Consider the following 17433-nt stretch of genomic DNA (forward strand, 5'->3'; position numbering starts at 1 on the left):
GGCAACCACACACCACCTTTCTACTTCTTGATCTGCTGATAACGATCAAATCAGCATCACTGTTGCTTTTGGAAATTATGTTTCAATCAACTTCTCTTCTGGCTCTTCTCACCACCCCTGTGATTCTCCAGAATAAAATAGCTTTCCCTGGCCACCACTCTTCAACATGCATTGTCTCATCCATTTAGAATGTAAGCTCTTTGACAACAGGGACTGTCTTGCTTTTATACTTGTATCTACGTGCCTAACATAGTACCTGGCATATCTTAAATACTTTAAAAATGTGTTTCATTCATTCATTTATTTTCCAAAGCATCCAATGAATCCATCTCATGCAGCAGCTGGCAAAGTTTTGTCTGCCAGAATCAGGCATTCTATAACCTTCTTTCCTCTGAGAGAAAAGCTGCTCTTTGATATACTCGTCATTTCTCATCCCTTCTCAGTGTAGCCTTCACTCCTCTTCTCTTTCCCCTCTATTCCACAGTGTTCTATTCCACAGTGTATTCTCACAGTGGTGAGATCATTTGTTCCTCACAGAAAGATGGCTGATGGGCACTTCTCATACTCTGCAGAATTACAACACAGGAGAACAAATTAGAGAATTGGAAAGGACTTTAATCATCACCTAATCCAATGGTTTTCAAACTTTTTGGTCTTTGGATCACTTTGTACTCTTCAGCTTCACTGAGGAACCCAAAGAGTTTTTGTTAATGTGGGTTATTGCTATTAATATTTGCTACATTAGGAATTAAAGTTGACATATAATTTTACATTATTAATTCATTTAAAACAGCATCAAACACATTACATACTTTCATTTTTAAAATAGCAATATTTTCCAAAGTACAAAAAATAGTGAGAAGAATTATATTATTTTATATATTTTTATATATCATTGTAATGCCTGGCTTATTAAAAGAGAGCTGTATTTCTATATCTGTTTTTGCATTCGGCCTGTTCTGATTGATGTATATGAAGAAATTCAGCCTCACACAGATATGTAGTTGGAAAAGGGAGGAATATTTTAATTCACAGATAATATTTTTACTGTTACGATTAAAATAGTTTTGACTTCTCAGATTCCCTAAGGAGTCTGACACCCTGGAGTCCCAAGACCACAGTTTGGGAACCATTGATCTAATCAACAATCCTCATTTTGTAGAAGAGGAGGATAAGGCCCAGAGACAGAGAGTGACTTGCCCAAAGTTATATAGCTAGCAAATAGTAGAGCAACTTTTCAGACTCTGGTCCTCTGACTCCAAATCAAGACCTCTTCCATGGGGGAATCACTTGAACACTTTAACCTTTCCACCAGCCTGCTCCCCATTCAAGCAACATTACTTAGACACTGAGTCCACAACCATCACTAGTGGGGTCATTTTTTTCTCTCCATGTTGTCATTTGCCTGCCCCAAAAATGTTAAATTTTTAAAAAGAAAATAAATCTTATGGTGCTTCTGTTTAGGAGAATAAATATTATTGTTCCTATATTTGGTGAGGTATTTGGGGTTTTTTATGCTCCAAATGTAGACTCAGAAGCTGTCGTTTTCATTGCTTTCATCTGAGAGCCAACCACAGACTACTAGGAGGGCTCACATAGTTTGAGGATCACCCTTAGGGGTTCAGACCTCAGAGAAGCCCACATTAGAGGCTAGTGCTGAGATTAAGATCTCAAAATGGTAGTATAGAAATGAAATTCTGGTTTGGGGGCTGAAAGAAAGCCTAGAATGTCAATGTTTGAAGAAACTTTGGAACGAAGAATACAGAATGATAAAGCTAGGAAGTGACCTGAGAAGGTGGTCCATGGAATGTTCATTCTGGAATAAACAATAGAATAGAAAAGATATAATGTTAGCACCAAAGAGATCTCTAGTCCCTAAAGGACCACCTAGTTCGGTCTTCCCATTTTAACCAGTGATAAAATTGAGGAACTAAGAGAAATGCTTTAACCAAAGTCACTCAACTAGAACAGGACCAGGAGTAAGGGGACCTGGATTTTAATGTAACCAGCTGTATTTAATGATCTTGGTGTGTGTTCTGGGAACTCAGAGTAGTCTAGTTTGATTGCAGCAGAGGGAGATTAGGTAAGAGTGGAGGGAGAGCTTACATAGAGTAGCAGACAGAGACGACTCAATTAAATATAAACTGTATGTCTGGAACACCTCTCTGCTAGGACATGGCAATTGATTGAATATGGCCAGGGGTAGGAGAGAAGGAATAGTCAAGGATGACTCCAAGGTTATAAACCCAAATGACCAGAAGGATGGTGGTGCCCTCATCAGAAATATGGAAACTTGAAAGAGAGGTCAGGCTTAGGAGAGATGACAAGTTTCATTTAGGATTTGCTGCCTTTGAGATGTTGGCATACACCCATTTGGCCTAAGAACCCCTGAGGCAGGCCTTGCTCCACTGGGGAGATTGATTCTGTCTTCTCTCTGGATCATTAGGAGCCATATAGATCTTAGACATCTCACAGCTGCTGTAAGTAAAGTCTGCGACAGGCTGCTATTGATGGTTGCAAAGATTGTCCAGACTTTGTCCTACTGTGGCTTCTCTCTGAGGGCTTGGAAGATTTCCATGATCCCCCTCCCCCATCACTATCCAAATGTAAGAGGATGAAAATTTAATCAGTGTCTCCATTGTATTCTTCCACCTTGGCTCCCTGTCCTCTGTCTTTACACATATACAAAGCTCAGTCTGTCTAAGGTGCTTCCTGCCATTGCTTCTGAGTCTCATCTTCAAGCTAAGCACTTCCAGTTTCTTCTGTGTGGGACGTTTTCAAATGAAATGTCATCCAGTGAATGTAATTAACAGCCTTCTACTTACAAGGTCTTTGTAAGCATGAGAATGGGCTTTTGGGGAGCTTAGTTCAAGGAAGACATAGGAATAGAAAAGGAGAGAGAGGAGAGGGAGGAGAAAGAAAAGGAAAGAAGGAAGGAAGGAAGGAAGGAAGGAAGGAAGGAAGGAAGGAAGGAAGGAAGGAAGGAAGGAAGGAAGGAAGGAAGGAAGGAAGGAAGGAAGGAAGGAAGGAATCAAGGGAAGAAGGTTGGGAAAGATGGAAGAAGGCATGGAAAAAAGGAAGAGAGATAGCTAAGGGAATGATGGTAGCACACACAAAAAAAGAAAAATAAGAAAAAGAGTGCCGATGAAGCATTTTTTAAATATACAGAAAAAACAGAAGGAAGTTCAGAAAAGGACACAGAAAAGCAGAGAAGATTTGGTACTATTGTGTGAAATGAAATACACACTTGAAAAATTACACATAAAATAGAAGTTCACAGTTTCTTATATTATCCTCTTTTTCTGTTCTTTTTAGTATGTTGAAATATTTATGTCTGTTGATGTTTTAAGTTCATAATAAAAAAAACAGGAGTAAAAAGCAAGAGAGAATTAAAAAGGAGAAAGGGGCTCAATATGCAACTCCCAGTTGAATGCAAAGCCATATGTTAGAATCACTATAAAGAAATCATTCCCTCAGCTGGCCTCTATCATTCATTTCCTCCCCAGTCAGAGTAATTCTCTACAATAAAAGTTGCAGATGGGTATCTTTTCCACAGCCAAGCTCCATAGGTAGATTGCCTGCCTCATAGGGGGTTATCCTAGGCTAAAGGATATTGAACTTTCATCCTAGGATCATAGTCTTAATGAATCTCATAACTGGAAGGAGCTTCAGAGATCATCTAGTCCAGCTCCTCCCCAAGCAAGAGTGGTATCTGGGCTATGGCATCTTCAACAAGTGGTCATCCAGTCTACACTTGATGACCTCCAGAGATGAAGAAATCACTAGCTTCTAAGGTAAGTAAATCTACTTTTGGACAACATATTTTTAGGAAATTCCCCAACCCTACTTATATCCAGCCCAGTGAAATTTACTCAGCAAGCATCTTTTAAGGGAAAGGATCTCTACCTGGATAAAAATAGTTATAGCAACTCTTTTTGTGGTGGCAAAGAACTGTAAACTGAAGGGATGCTGATCAATTGGAGAATGGCTGAACAAATTGTGGTGTATGATTGTAATGAAACATCATTGTGCCATAAGAAATAATGAGCAAAATGACAAAACAACAACAAAAAACCTGGAAAGACTTAAATGAAGTGAGCAGAACCAATTAATCTTTGTACACAGTAACAGTAATAGTGTATGATGATCAACAAGGCAAAGATCCAGGACTCCAAGAGATTTAGAATGAAAAAGGATATCCACTACCATAGAAGGAATAGGTGGAGTCCAAAATACAGACTGAAACATATCATCACTTTATATCCTCCATGAATTTTTCTCTAATATGAATAATCTGTGACTTGTTTCACAACATGGAAAATAGAAACTTAAAAACACACACACACACATAATCATTAATTAAGGCCCATTGTATACAGTACAAAAGACTATTCCATTTGATCCAATTCAACAAATATTTATTAAGCACCTACCATATGCTAGGTATTAGATTAGATGCTGAGATATAAAGACAAAAATAACAGTTCCTGTCTTCAAGGAGCAAACATTCTACTGAGGAGATATAAAACTTATGCCTCTTGCTTTCATGAAAGTAAGTTATGGTCAAACATTAATTTAGAAAACCATAATATACAATGTTCCACAGTAAATATGTCAGAGGAGATGTGAAACAGAATAGCATGACCTTAGACCTAAGGATAATCGTTATTCCCAATAGAAAGGAGCTTCATCTCTGTGACTTCCAGCCATTATTTTCACTGCAAAGGTCACTCCTACCAGAAGAAAAAGCATTGGATTTAGAATTAGCTGAATTTAAATCTAAGCCCTACCACTCACCCTCCTGTGAAAACTTGGATAAGAGCCTCAGTTTCCTCAATTGTAAAATGGGGATGTTAATAATAATAATGATAATGATGATAATAATAACAGGGCCTGTCTCATAGGGAAAAGAGAATATTTGTAGAAATCCTTAGCACACTGTCTGGCACATTGTGGGTGCTATATAAATGTTTAATATATTGTAAGTTCCCCTCTCTGTTCCTCAGTTGTCTCCTCTCTAATGAGGAAATTGGAGGAAATTATCTTTTAGGTCTCTTCCATGTCAAATTCCTATGAACCTGTTCTTCTTGTCTCTCCCAGGAAGATTATATTCTCATCTCCTCCCTCCCCTTCTTCCTCAGCAGATTTCTTTTAATGACCTTCACTCCCAGTCATTCTGGACCTATTTTGAAAACACCAGGGAATCCAACATGTCTTTGTAGTTATGCCCCAGACTCCTTTTATTTACAAAGAGAGATGGGGAGGGGGGTAATTGGCAGTAGATACTATACCTTAAATTGTGACAAATCAAAAGAAATTCCAACCCCTCCTCTGCACTCTATGATGTTATTCCACTGGGACCTTTGCATTAAACATCTCTGCCAGACTTAATTTTAATCTTCTCTTTAGTATCTAAGAATTGAACAGCGGAGAACCAATTTGAGGGGCCTGTGGGTTCCTCCAGGTCCTACCTGCTCTAAAGCCTGGGATTCTTGACCCTGTTTCATGGGAGAGTTCTGATCCTTTTAAAACATTCAACCTATACATGCCACCAGATCCAGGTCTTGTGGTTATCGTTTATTCTAGTCTTTGAAAGAGTTGGTATTTGATTGTCTCCAGGAATTTCCTTACCTGAATACAGTCCAGGACACAGACTCTGCAAAGATATCATCAGAACACATTTCTGGGACTGATCAAACATCAAGGGTGGAGGAAAGGAGGAAACTTGTCTTGTTGAACTGAAAATGTTTAGCTGTAGGGCAGGAGGCAAGAACCACCATTGTGAATTCTTTGGGAGTTGAACAATGAAATGATGCATTATGAGAAGTAAGTTAACTAGTTCAAATGAAAAGCAGACCCAAGAGAAACCTTTACCCTAGAATGAAATTGTACATAAATCTAACCTTAGCTGGAGTTCAATAAAGTTCATTTTGCTTTTTTTTTCCTGCTTTCAGTTTCCATATATTGGCATGACCCCAACATAACCAGGATTCAGCAGACCACGATCAGTGAAAGATGTTTAAAATAGTCTTCTGCTTTGGAGACTTAGAAGTCACTCTTTTCCATATAAAAGATTTTCTGGTTAGGGAAAATGTCTCCACCAGGAAACCAGGCACACTAATACACTATTGGTAGAACTAAAAATTAGTCCAAACATTCTGGAAAACAATTTGCAAGTATGCAAGAAAAGTAATTAAACTATTCATAACCCTTTCATCCAACAATCCCACTGCTGGTTATATATACAAAAAATCAATGACAGAAAGGTCCCATATATTCTCAAATATTCAGAGCAACATTGTTTTTAGTGGCAAAAATGAGGAAAAAGAACCTAGAACAAATTGTGTACCCAATGATTGAATACATTGTGGTAGATAAATGTAATGAAATATTACTTCATGGTATAGAATGGCAGGGATAAAGAATTCAGAGAATCATGGAAAGATACATGAACTGCTTCTGACATAAGAAAGCATAAAAAGAAGAAGAATATGAATGACAATTAACATAAATGAACATACAATATGAAAAGACAGCAAAATACAGGTCAAAAGAGTAAGGGGCAGCTAGGTGGCTCAGACAGAGTACCAGACCTGGAGACAGAAGGTCCAGGGATCAAATCTGTTCTCAAACACTTTCAAGTTGTGTGAGTTCTGGCCAAGTGATTTAATTCCTGTTTCCTAAACCTTACTGCTCTTCTGCCTTGGAACCAATAACTAGTATTGATTCGAAGGCAAATGGTAAGGGTCTGGGGAAAAAATGGCAGAAATTATTTCAGATGATTCCTATCTATTAAGAAATGTAAACCTAGAAAAGGGGAAAGTTACTTGATCTGTCCAGGGATAGCCCCACAGTACAGAAGAAGAGTTAGATTTGGAATCCGAAGATCTTTCTGTGACATTGAGCGGGTAACTAAAACTCTTTGGGTATCAGTTTCTCCATCTATAAAACTAGAGGATTGGACTAGATGACCCCTAAGCTCCCTTCCAGTTCTTGAATCTGTGCCCATATGAAAGTTTTAATTAATTGGAAGGAAGAAGTAGAGGGAAGGCTATAATTGATGTGGCAAAACAAAGTGCATCAATTAAAAAAACATTCTTTAAAGGCAGCTGATATTTTTCAAGAAAAAGACCAATTCCATACCACTACCACCATCCTTAACTCTTTTGCTAGCAAAGGGTCACAGAACCAAAAACACTTAGAGCTGGAAGGAGCCTTAGAAGTCTTTTAGCCCCACCTCTCAGCCAAAGCAAGATGTCCATCTGCAGTTTCCCCTACTTGTTGTCAAGTCTGTACTTGGGCAATGACACTGACAAGGAGTTAACCTCAAAAAGAAGGCTTTTTCATCATCGGACAGCTCAAGTTACTAAAATGTTCTTTCTTTAAGTGAGCTAAAATCTGTTGTATTTTGGCTTCCAATTACTGGTCCTACATCTGGCTTCAGGAGTGGCAGAGAGCAAGTCTCCCTCCATTTCCACATGTCATCCTTAAAAAAACCTATAGCTATCTTCACCAGAGCCAACACCCTCAATTTATTCACCTCTCCTTAGTGGGGCATGGCTTTGAGTTCTTTCACCCTAGTTATTTATCCTCCACACAGATTCAAATTTTCCAATTTCCCTCTTAAAATGTGGCATTCAGAATTTTAAAAGCAATTAATTCTCTGTCATCTTGATTTATCAATAGAACAGAATTTTCTAAGCCATGTTCTAAGGAAGCTTAGACTTCTACAATGGCTCTTTTAAAAACTGTTTTGAAAAAAAGAGTCATGGCAGTCCTGTCTGTTCCATCTCAATTCCTCCACAAACAATGGGCCTCCCACCCAGAAGGCTACACAACTTCTAATTGCTGATTTAGAAGAGCTTTCTGTTTATACTTGTAGAGGGCTTTGTAAAGCTTGAAATAATGGAAAAATCCCTTAGAATCAGGAAACTTTGGTTCAAGTCTGGCATTCACTAGTGATGTGACCATAGGCAAGGCAATTAAACTCTCTGGACCTCTGCTTCCTTGTGTCTAAAATAGGAATAATATGTATTCTACTTATCTGAAAGAGTGTTGCAAATAAAGTACTTTGTAAGCCTTAGTGTACCATAGAAATTCTAGCTATTGTTATTATCTATTACTTTACAAAGGGATTACACATTCCTTATATCATTTGAGCTCCATTCCAACCTTGTATGGTAGGCAGAGTGGCTGTTATTGCCCTCACTTAATAGACAAGAAGACATCTTGGGTCATACAATGAATTAGTGGCAGAGGAAAACCCATAGCCCAGGTTACCTGAGTCCTAGTTCCAGTTTCTCTCTACTCTCCTACATTATCTTTCCAGAAGAGATCTGCTATTTCATATATCTCTAATGCATTTACCAAGTAATATTGTATAGATCACTTATCTGTGCTTGTGACTTATTGACCACACTGGGCTAAGTAATATCCAGGCAGGCAAAGACTATCTAAACTTTGTATGTCCCCCAGCAGCTAGAATAGTATTCCTCATACAGTAAGCATAAATATTTGAGAGAGGAAATAAGAAGGGGAAAGAAGGAAGGCAGGAAGGCAGGAAGGCAGGCAGGAAGGCAGGCAGGAAGGCAGGCAGGAAGGCAGGAAGGAAGGAAGGAAGGAAGGAAGGAAGGAAGGAAGGAAGGAAGGAAGGAAGGAAGGAGGCAGGCAAGAAGGAGGCAGGCAAGAAGGAGGCAGGCAAGAAGGAAGGGAGGGAGAGAGGGAGAGAAGAAGGAAGGAAGGAAGGAAGGAAGGAAGGAAGGAAGGAAGGAAGGAAGGAAGGAAGGAAGGAAGGAAGGAAGGAGGCAGGCAAGAAGGAGGCAGGCAAGAAGGAGGCAGGCAAGAAGGAAGGGAGGGAGAGAGGGAGAGAAGAAGGAAGGAAGGAAGGAAGGAAGGAAGGAAGGAAGGAAGGAAGGAAGGAAGGAAGGAAGGAAGGAAGGAGGCAAGAAGGAGGCAGGCAAGAAGGAAGGGAGGGAGAGAGGGAGAGAAGAAGGAAGGAAGGAAGGAAGGAAGGAAGGAAGGAAGGAAGGAAGGAAGGAAGGAAGGAAGGAAGGAAGGAAGGAAGGAAGGAAGGAAGGAAGGAAGGAAATGTATAAATTTTCCCAAGTCTTAATAATATGCTGGAAAGATCAGATAAAATTTTTAAAAAACCAACCCTCCAAACAAACACCAATTTAGTTTTAATTATTGGGGTATTTTAGATGAAAGTAGCAAATTTTAGGGATCCAGAATTATCCAGATAATTGCTCTAATTCTTCCTTTCATTCTGCATGTATAGACACAGCCTAATTGCCCAAGAAGCTGCTGTGGAAGGGCAAAGGACAGGGAGGGGGAGCAGGTGTTGCTCCGGCAGGAGGTCCCAGCTGACCTATTTCACTGTCTGTCTCACACGTCTATTCTGAGCAAGAGTGAGCTGACACATCCCCACTCAGCCAGGGCCCCTCCGGCCCAAGCACTGCAGTGGCTATTACATAGCAAGGCAGGAACTAGTTCTGAAAGCGTCATTTAAAAATAAAATAAGACAGGGGAACTCATTTATGCTGAGACCATGCGATTCTCCCAAGCTGCCTGCAGGACAGAACAATAAAAAATTTATCCTTAATAGCATTTTACTGAATTTTGCCACAGGAGACATTTTTTCTCCCCACAGTTGTTAGGAATGATTCTCATCTCCCTTACATCCCATTACATCCCATGCTCTCCGTGGTCCTTATGGTCTCTAGCTGCCCCCAGCTCCTGCCCTCCTTCGAGTCTCCTCTCCAGAGTCTATCTGCTTTCCCTCCTCACTCTTTGGGAGCTAAGGGGCATGGCTAATGGCAGGTATGAAGTGATTAGGAATAAATGGGTAAGTGTGTGCTTACCTCTCTCCCCTTTACTGCCCACCACATGTGTGAAAATGCTTGATTAAAGGAAAGAAAAGGGGATACCAAAGGGAGAGAGATTATTAAGAACTGGTGCAAGTTTAGCATGTTGTCCTAGGTTTGGGGTCCTATACAGAGCACTAAACTTGGTGTCAGGGAATCTGGGTTCAAATCTCTACATTTACTGTCTAGGTGGCTTTTGGAGGGTAATTTGACCTTCCCTGGCCTTAGTTTCCTCATTTATAAAATAAAAGGGTTAGAGTAGGCCTCTGAAGTCTCTCTCAGTTCTAGAGACTCTATGGTCCTATGAGCTATGTGACCATTAGTGAGTCATTTAATATTTCTAAATGTCACTTTCTTTATCCATAAAATATGGCAAAGGATAGAAAACACTGGACTTGAAGAAAGGAGATCTGGAATCAAATTCCACCTTTTCTATTTACTGGTAGAATGCAGAAAATCCTAGACTTGGAATTAGCAGATATGGGTTCAAATTCTAGTTGTTCTATTTACTGACAGAAGGTAGAAATCACTAGACTTGGAGTTAGGAAGCTAGTAAATATGAGAAGGAGAATTTAAACTTAGGCCTCCTAGCTCCAAGTCTAGTGACCTTAAACAAATCACTCAATATCTCTGAATCTCACTATCCTCATCTCTAAAAGAAGAATAACACTGTGCTATCTCACAGGAATGTTGGGGGGTGGAAATAGTCCTTCCTAAACTTTAAGAGTACCATAGAAATATGATTCATTATCTCACACTGCTGTCTGAAAACAGCCTATAGAAACTGAGGCTGAACTATCTTTGAGTGTGGTGGCAAGATTCAGAGCCAAAGAAAGCCTTGGAGAATCACTTAAGAGGCAAGCACCCAAGGCTGGCTTTAAGCTGCCCCTTACATGATATAATTTCAGGGACACCCAATGTGATTCCTTCCCTCAAAAATCTCTCTCCCACTGTCAGCCACAGTCTTTGAATTTTCTCCTTAGAAATGAATTCCCTTGGATAAAGCAATATTCTCACTTTCTACTCTCTTAGGAGGCTACAACTTAAGCAATTATCATTCACTATCACACTTGTGTGACTTAGTCTATCAAATGTGCTTTGCTAGTATATGTAACTAAGAATAAGACCCTAAGGGGAAAAGATTTTCTTTTAATTTGAGCCAGGGAAGGGAGGAGATAGGACAATGGATTTTTGTAATCTGACTTGCATAAATGATCTCTCCTTCAAATCATCTGCCTGAAATGGAATCCAAAGTCCAGCTTTTTGAAGTCCCCTGTAAATACACCACCAGCCACAATAGTACCTTGGATGTATCAATTTTGGATTATTGTGGCTAGTGACTCACACTTCAGACTAGGATTAGCACTATTTCTAGCCATCTCAAGACCTAAATCCTCCATGAATCCTTCCCTGATTTACTCCAGACATTTAGAATCTCTCTCTCTCTCTCTCTCTCTCTCTCTCTCTCTCTCTCTCTCTCTCTCTCTCTCTCTCTCTCTCTCTTTCTCTCTCAATAGTCATATCCCTGATTCTGATCCACACATATGGTACTTGAACCTCTACTGTCTTGGCTTACTTTTTAAATTTAATGTATTTTTCCTGTTTTCCCCACTAGAGTATTAGATCCTGGAAGGGAAATGGGGGTGGGGAGAGGGATTGAGTCAGTCCTACAATTTCCCAAGCCTTTATTAAGCAAGAGTTACTAGTACTGCCCTAAATGCTGGGGGTAATAAAACTCTGGGTCCCCATACTCCTAGAGCTTAAAGTCTAGCTGAGAAATAGATACATAGATAAAGAACCATATTACTTTATGAGTAAGAGGGATCCAAGAATGTGCTCTGTGAGATCTGAAGGAGGAAAGGACCTTTAATGAGAGGGAGGATCAGAAAAGTTTTCTGGAGAGGGAAAGATTAGAACGAGCTTTTGAATTAAGTAGTAAGTCAATAGACAAAAGAGTAGAGAGGACATTCCAAATATAGGGGCTGGAATAAGCAAAGGCAAGAGGGAAGAAATGTGTGAAGTGTATATGGAGACAATCTTTTTTGGAAGAGGAAGAAAGGGGGAAAAGAGAGGAGGGGAGAAGAGCGAAAGAGAAGTGAAAGAAGAAGAGGGAAGGTGTAGAGGGAGAAAGAAGGAGAAAGAGAAGGGCAGAAGATGGAGATGGAGGAAAGGTGAAGAGGGGGGAGGGGAGGGAAGGGCAAGAAAGAGCAAAATAGCAAAAGAATCAAAATTATAGGTGACCCAAAATACAATGAAAAGATGTGCAGTGAATGTGGTAGGTGGTAGCATGTTAGCACATGTGACTTGCCCATGAAGAGTGGGCATCACCAACAACATACATGGTCAAAAAAGGAAGAGAGTCATCTATATGATAAGAATGAGTTGCAACCAGTAGATAGCCTGAGTATTGCCATAACATTTGCAAAATATTAAAAGAACTAGAGGAAAACTCTAGTTTGTTGTATAGAACATTTTTGGGGAACTGACAGAAAGTTGTGGGAAAGGATTGCACAAGATGGAAAGGTATGGACGAGATGTGATCTACACAAGATAAAGGACTGGATGGGGGGGAGGGAAGAACCTACAGTGATGACATCCAAGTGTCGACATATGGTTATCTCCATGATTCTCTGGGTCTCATCAGGTAACAGCCACATGCTACATACTGGAGAATTTATGGGCTTTCCTTGTAGTCTGTAGACCAGAGGAGCTTCTGAAATAGACTTCCAATAAGTACTTGCACTCTTTTAAAAAGCCATTTCTCCATCCAGCTACCTGTTTCACAACTTCTGAGAATGGCAACTTTTATCCTTTACTTTATATGTGAAATAAATCAATCAGATTTAACAAAGAAAAGAATATGATTTCCCAACAACCCTGTCTGAGTACAAAGGTGCCATTTTGCAATTTAATGAAGCCTTTAGTTTAAAAAAAAAAAGAGGGGGGTAAAAATCCTTAGAACCTAATAAAAAGGTTTCAGTATCCATAAAACCCAGACAAGAAATGTGACTTATAAACCTTTCAGGGAGCAGTATAACAATGGTGTCCAGACGGGGAGGCATATATCAAAGATATGTGTATATGTGCATATCTCCCAAATTCCAAGTGTATTTCTAGAGCCAGCAGAGCCGCATGGAGTCCAACCTCTGCAGACATAAACCAAATGGGCTAAAATATTTTAAGAGCAAATGTAAACTTTGCATTCTGTGCCTCCACATAAAACAGGAGTCTCACCGGCCTCAGCCGGCAAATGAAGTCTTTATTTACATGTCACCCTCATGACCTCATTTCTAAATTCAAACAAGGTAATGTCTCTAGTAATGGGATGTTTGGGCCTGCCTACCCTGAGAGCGCATATTTTATCAGCCTGTTGTTAAAGCAGGGATGCAGCAAAGGCTCCTTACCACCTTGATAAATCATCACCATTTCCCTACTGAAGGTTATCGCCAGATGGGTGTCTGTCAGAGCCCATCTGAAAGGTCTGATGAAACGGGCTTGTCCCCCACAGCCCTAACAAATGGGTCTCAGCCTAGTTCTGTGATTATACAGTGTGTTTACAACCTCTGTCCTGCTGACAATGCAAGGGATATTTCTTATTTATAGGCCTGGGATGAGGATTACGTTCAACCCTCCCACACCAGAGGGACCCAACCCTCTGCCCGCTATAAACCAAAAACCCTTCACCTTCACACTCCATGACGATGTGGAGAACTTCTGTGTCCCTGGTAGAGCTGTCCCAACCCTGAAACCAAGATAGATTCTTAGGAAGATACAAGAAGTCATCCTGACTACTGGGAAGCCCCTTTGCACAGAATGGCGGCAAGAGCACTAGACTTGGGGTCAGATTCTTAGTAGTATCTGTTTACTTGTTAGCTATTTAGCTATAGGTTAGCGATTTCCTCTCTCTATGTCTCTTTGGACTCACCTTTCAAGGTTCTGACAGGGGTGATCTCTAAGGCCTCATTCTTGATTCTATGCAGTGATGTGCAATGATCCCCCCAGAAGGCAGCAGAGCATATAGGACACACAGTAGGTGCTTAATACATATTTATTCAGCTGAATGATTAAATGACTTCACTAGGCCACTGCAGAACATTTTAAATGAAGGTCAAATATTAAGCAACTTCTTGCTTTTAATTAAAAAAATTCTTTTTTAATTTTCTAAGAGCTCTTGGAGCATAGGATTCATAGCTGGAAGACTTTGGGACATGATGCAGTGGAAAGAGTCCTGGATCCAGAGTCATTTAGGTAACTGGATTTAGTTGGGAAAAGGTCATGTTGGAGATCATCTCATTCTCTACTTTATACCTGTGGAAGCCTGGAGTTCAGAGAGGTCACAGAGGCAATAAGGAACCAGTCTAGGATTTGAGCCCAAGTCTTCTGACTCTGTAGAATAGAAGAAGTGGCAGCTGATTTACAACTCTCCTAACGGAGCCTCAAATCCTGCCTCTGCCAGTTACTATCCTGGGAATGCCATGTCTCCCTTCTGATTCAGTTTCCCCATCTGTTAAAAAAAAATGAGGGGTTTAGACTAACCACTCTATAAGATCCTTTCCTCACTAAGTCCTATGATTCTAAACCCAAGGATTTTTGCAGGTGTTATTTACTGGGCTTTTCCTGTTATTTATTGTGCTGAAGAATAAATGTTGGGTTGGATTATAACATTAGGAAATGACAATGATCTGTCTTGGTGCTATGACATACCTTCGCTAAGCTTCATCATTGCATAGTGAAGAGTTCTTGAAGGTTTTGTTAACTGAGCACTGGCAAATTCACATTAAAATGCTTCCAATATAGTTCCTGCAGCAGATTACATTTGCTTTTCAAGGACTGGCATAGTGAAATATGGAGTTCATAGAGTTATAGACTTAGAGAAGGAAAGAAGCTAAAAGGCCATCTAGGCCAACTTCCTTATCTTACAAATGAGGGTCAGAGTCTCTGAGAGACAAAACCTTGTCCAAGGTCACATAGTCAGTAATTGTCAAAGGTGGGATTTGAACCCAGGTCTTTCTGAGTCCAAGTTCAGTACTCCATGCATTATATCTAATCAACTAATCAACATTAAACTAATCAACAGTTATCTTGCTGTTTTATAATGAGCTCTTTGACCATAGCAACCTAGGAAAATAAATGGGTTAAAAACTTCATCAATAGAGGGAATACCAATATCAATGACATCATAGATTCTTTGGAGTATTGGAATCTTGTTTTCATTCTTTACCCTTGAAGGTCTTGGTAAATTAAATAAATAATTGAAATTTTTTTGCCCAAGTCTTTGATTTCACTGGTGATTAACTCTCACTGCAGAAACTCCCTCTACTTGATGCTGGTAAGCAAAACTAAAACATATGAGATTTTTTTAAGATAAATTTTTATTTTTTCAATTATTAACTATTTGTTTTTCTTCTTCCCACTCCAAGAAAAAAAAGATCAATAGGGAAAAAGATTGAGAGAAATAAAGAGAGCAATGGAGGGGAGAAAAGGAGAAGGAAAGAGACAGAAACAGGTACAGAAGACATAAGAGACAGAAAGAAAAAGAAATAGAGAGATATAATGATGACAAGAGAAAAAGAAAGAAGAGAAACACAAAGACAAAGAGAGACAGAAAAGGACAAGTTGTGTGAGAGACAGGACATGAGAGACAGAGAATAATGTAGAGAGACTATCTATATCTCATAAGCACAATCAAGCAAAACAAATCCCTACATTGGTCATGGCCTAAGATGTATTTCTCATTTGCCATTTTAGTCTATCATTTCCTATCTGTCAGGATACAGAAAGCATTCTTTATCAATACTCTGGAATCAAGCTGATCAGAGCTCTTAAATTTGACCATTTTTACAATACTGATAATTAGTCTTCTGGTTCTTCCCATTTCACTCTGCATCAATTCATACAAATCTTCCTATGCCCTTTGAAACTATTTTTTAAATTCTTATTTCTTACCACACTATAGTATTCCATTATATTCCTATGCCATAATTTGTTGGGCTCTTCTCCATTTAATAGGAATCCACAGTATTAGTTTCCAGTTGTTTGCTATCTCAAAAAGAATTACTATAAATATTTTTGCCCTTGGTAAATCTTGTCCTCTTTCATTAATTTCTTTTGGGTATTGGCCTAGCAATGGTATCGTTGAGTCAAAGAAAATATATTGTTTAGTAACTTCTTGGGCATAATTCCAAATTTCTTTCTAGAATGGATGGACCAATTTATAGCTCTACCAATTGTGTATCAATGTACTCACCTTCCTACAGCCTCTCTAATATTTATCATTTTCTTTTTCTGGTTAGTGATGTCAATTTGATTGGTATGAAATGGAAACTCCAAATTGCTTTAATTTGCATTTCTAGAATTATTAGTAATTTGAATCATTTTTTCATATGGCTATATCAATAGCCATATGATAGGAAACTATATAATGGGCATCTAAGTAGTGTAGTAGATAGAGTGCTGTGCCTGGAATCAGAAATACTCATCTTCCTAAGTTCAAATCTGGCTTCAGATACTTGCTAGCTATGTGACCCTGAGCAAGTTACTTAATCCTGTTTGCCTCAGTTCCCCATTTGTAAAAAGACCTGGAAAAGAAAATGGCAAACCACTCTAGAATCTTTGCCAAGAAAAACCCAAATGGGGTCATGAAGAGTCATACAGGATTGGGAAAATTATTAACCCACAAAGTACAAATAAGATCATTTTGGTGTAAAGCATGAATTGGGTTGTGTTACAGAGAGAGGTATCCATCTGTTAAGGAATACTGGTGGGAAATAATCCAGAAGATTGGAAATGTGACACTAGAATAGTGTCAGTGGGAAATGCCAGTTCGTGAAGATTTGGACACAATGACAAATTTCAACTATATTTGTTTTAATGACTAAACAACAACAACAACATAGATAACTGGGCTCATAGCCTTTGACTATTTATTAACTGGGGGATGGCTCTTATTCTTGTAAATTTGAATCCATTCCTTATATGAATTGGAAATGAGAACTTTCTCAGAGACTTGCTACAAAGATATTTTCCCATTTAGCTATTTTCTTTCTAATCTTAGCTACATTTAATTTCTCTGTACAAAATCTTTTAAATTTTATATAAGAATTGTCCCTTTTATTTTCTAAGATATAAACACATAATAATCATGTATGTGTATATATAGGCATGTCTGTTTTCCTGTGTTTGTGTGTATATGTATGAAATGAATATATATAATAAAATATATATGTACTTTCCTATATGTGCATGAATGGGTATATATTTATATCTATAACTATACCTACCTATATCTATCTATTGATAGAACAGACACACATAACATACACACACACACACATTTCTGTCCCCTCTCATGCTTTATTTGTAGAAAGCACGTCTACTTTTCTCTTGCCAGAATTGCTATTCTTTCTTATTGGTCAAACAGTATTTTCTGAGACAACAAGGCCAAATTACAGCATGGCAAATGCAGCAACTTCAAGCAAGAATGACATTTCTCAAGAAATACTGTTACACTGAACAGATAGAACCCTGCTCATTTACCGTGAATCCCAACATTCAGCGGCAGGAACTGAAA

The sequence above is a fragment of the Monodelphis domestica genome, chromosome 1 (assembly GCF_027887165.1).
Source record: "Monodelphis domestica isolate mMonDom1 chromosome 1, mMonDom1.pri, whole genome shotgun sequence".
In the NCBI taxonomy this organism is placed as follows: domain Eukaryota; kingdom Metazoa; phylum Chordata; class Mammalia; order Didelphimorphia; family Didelphidae; genus Monodelphis; species Monodelphis domestica.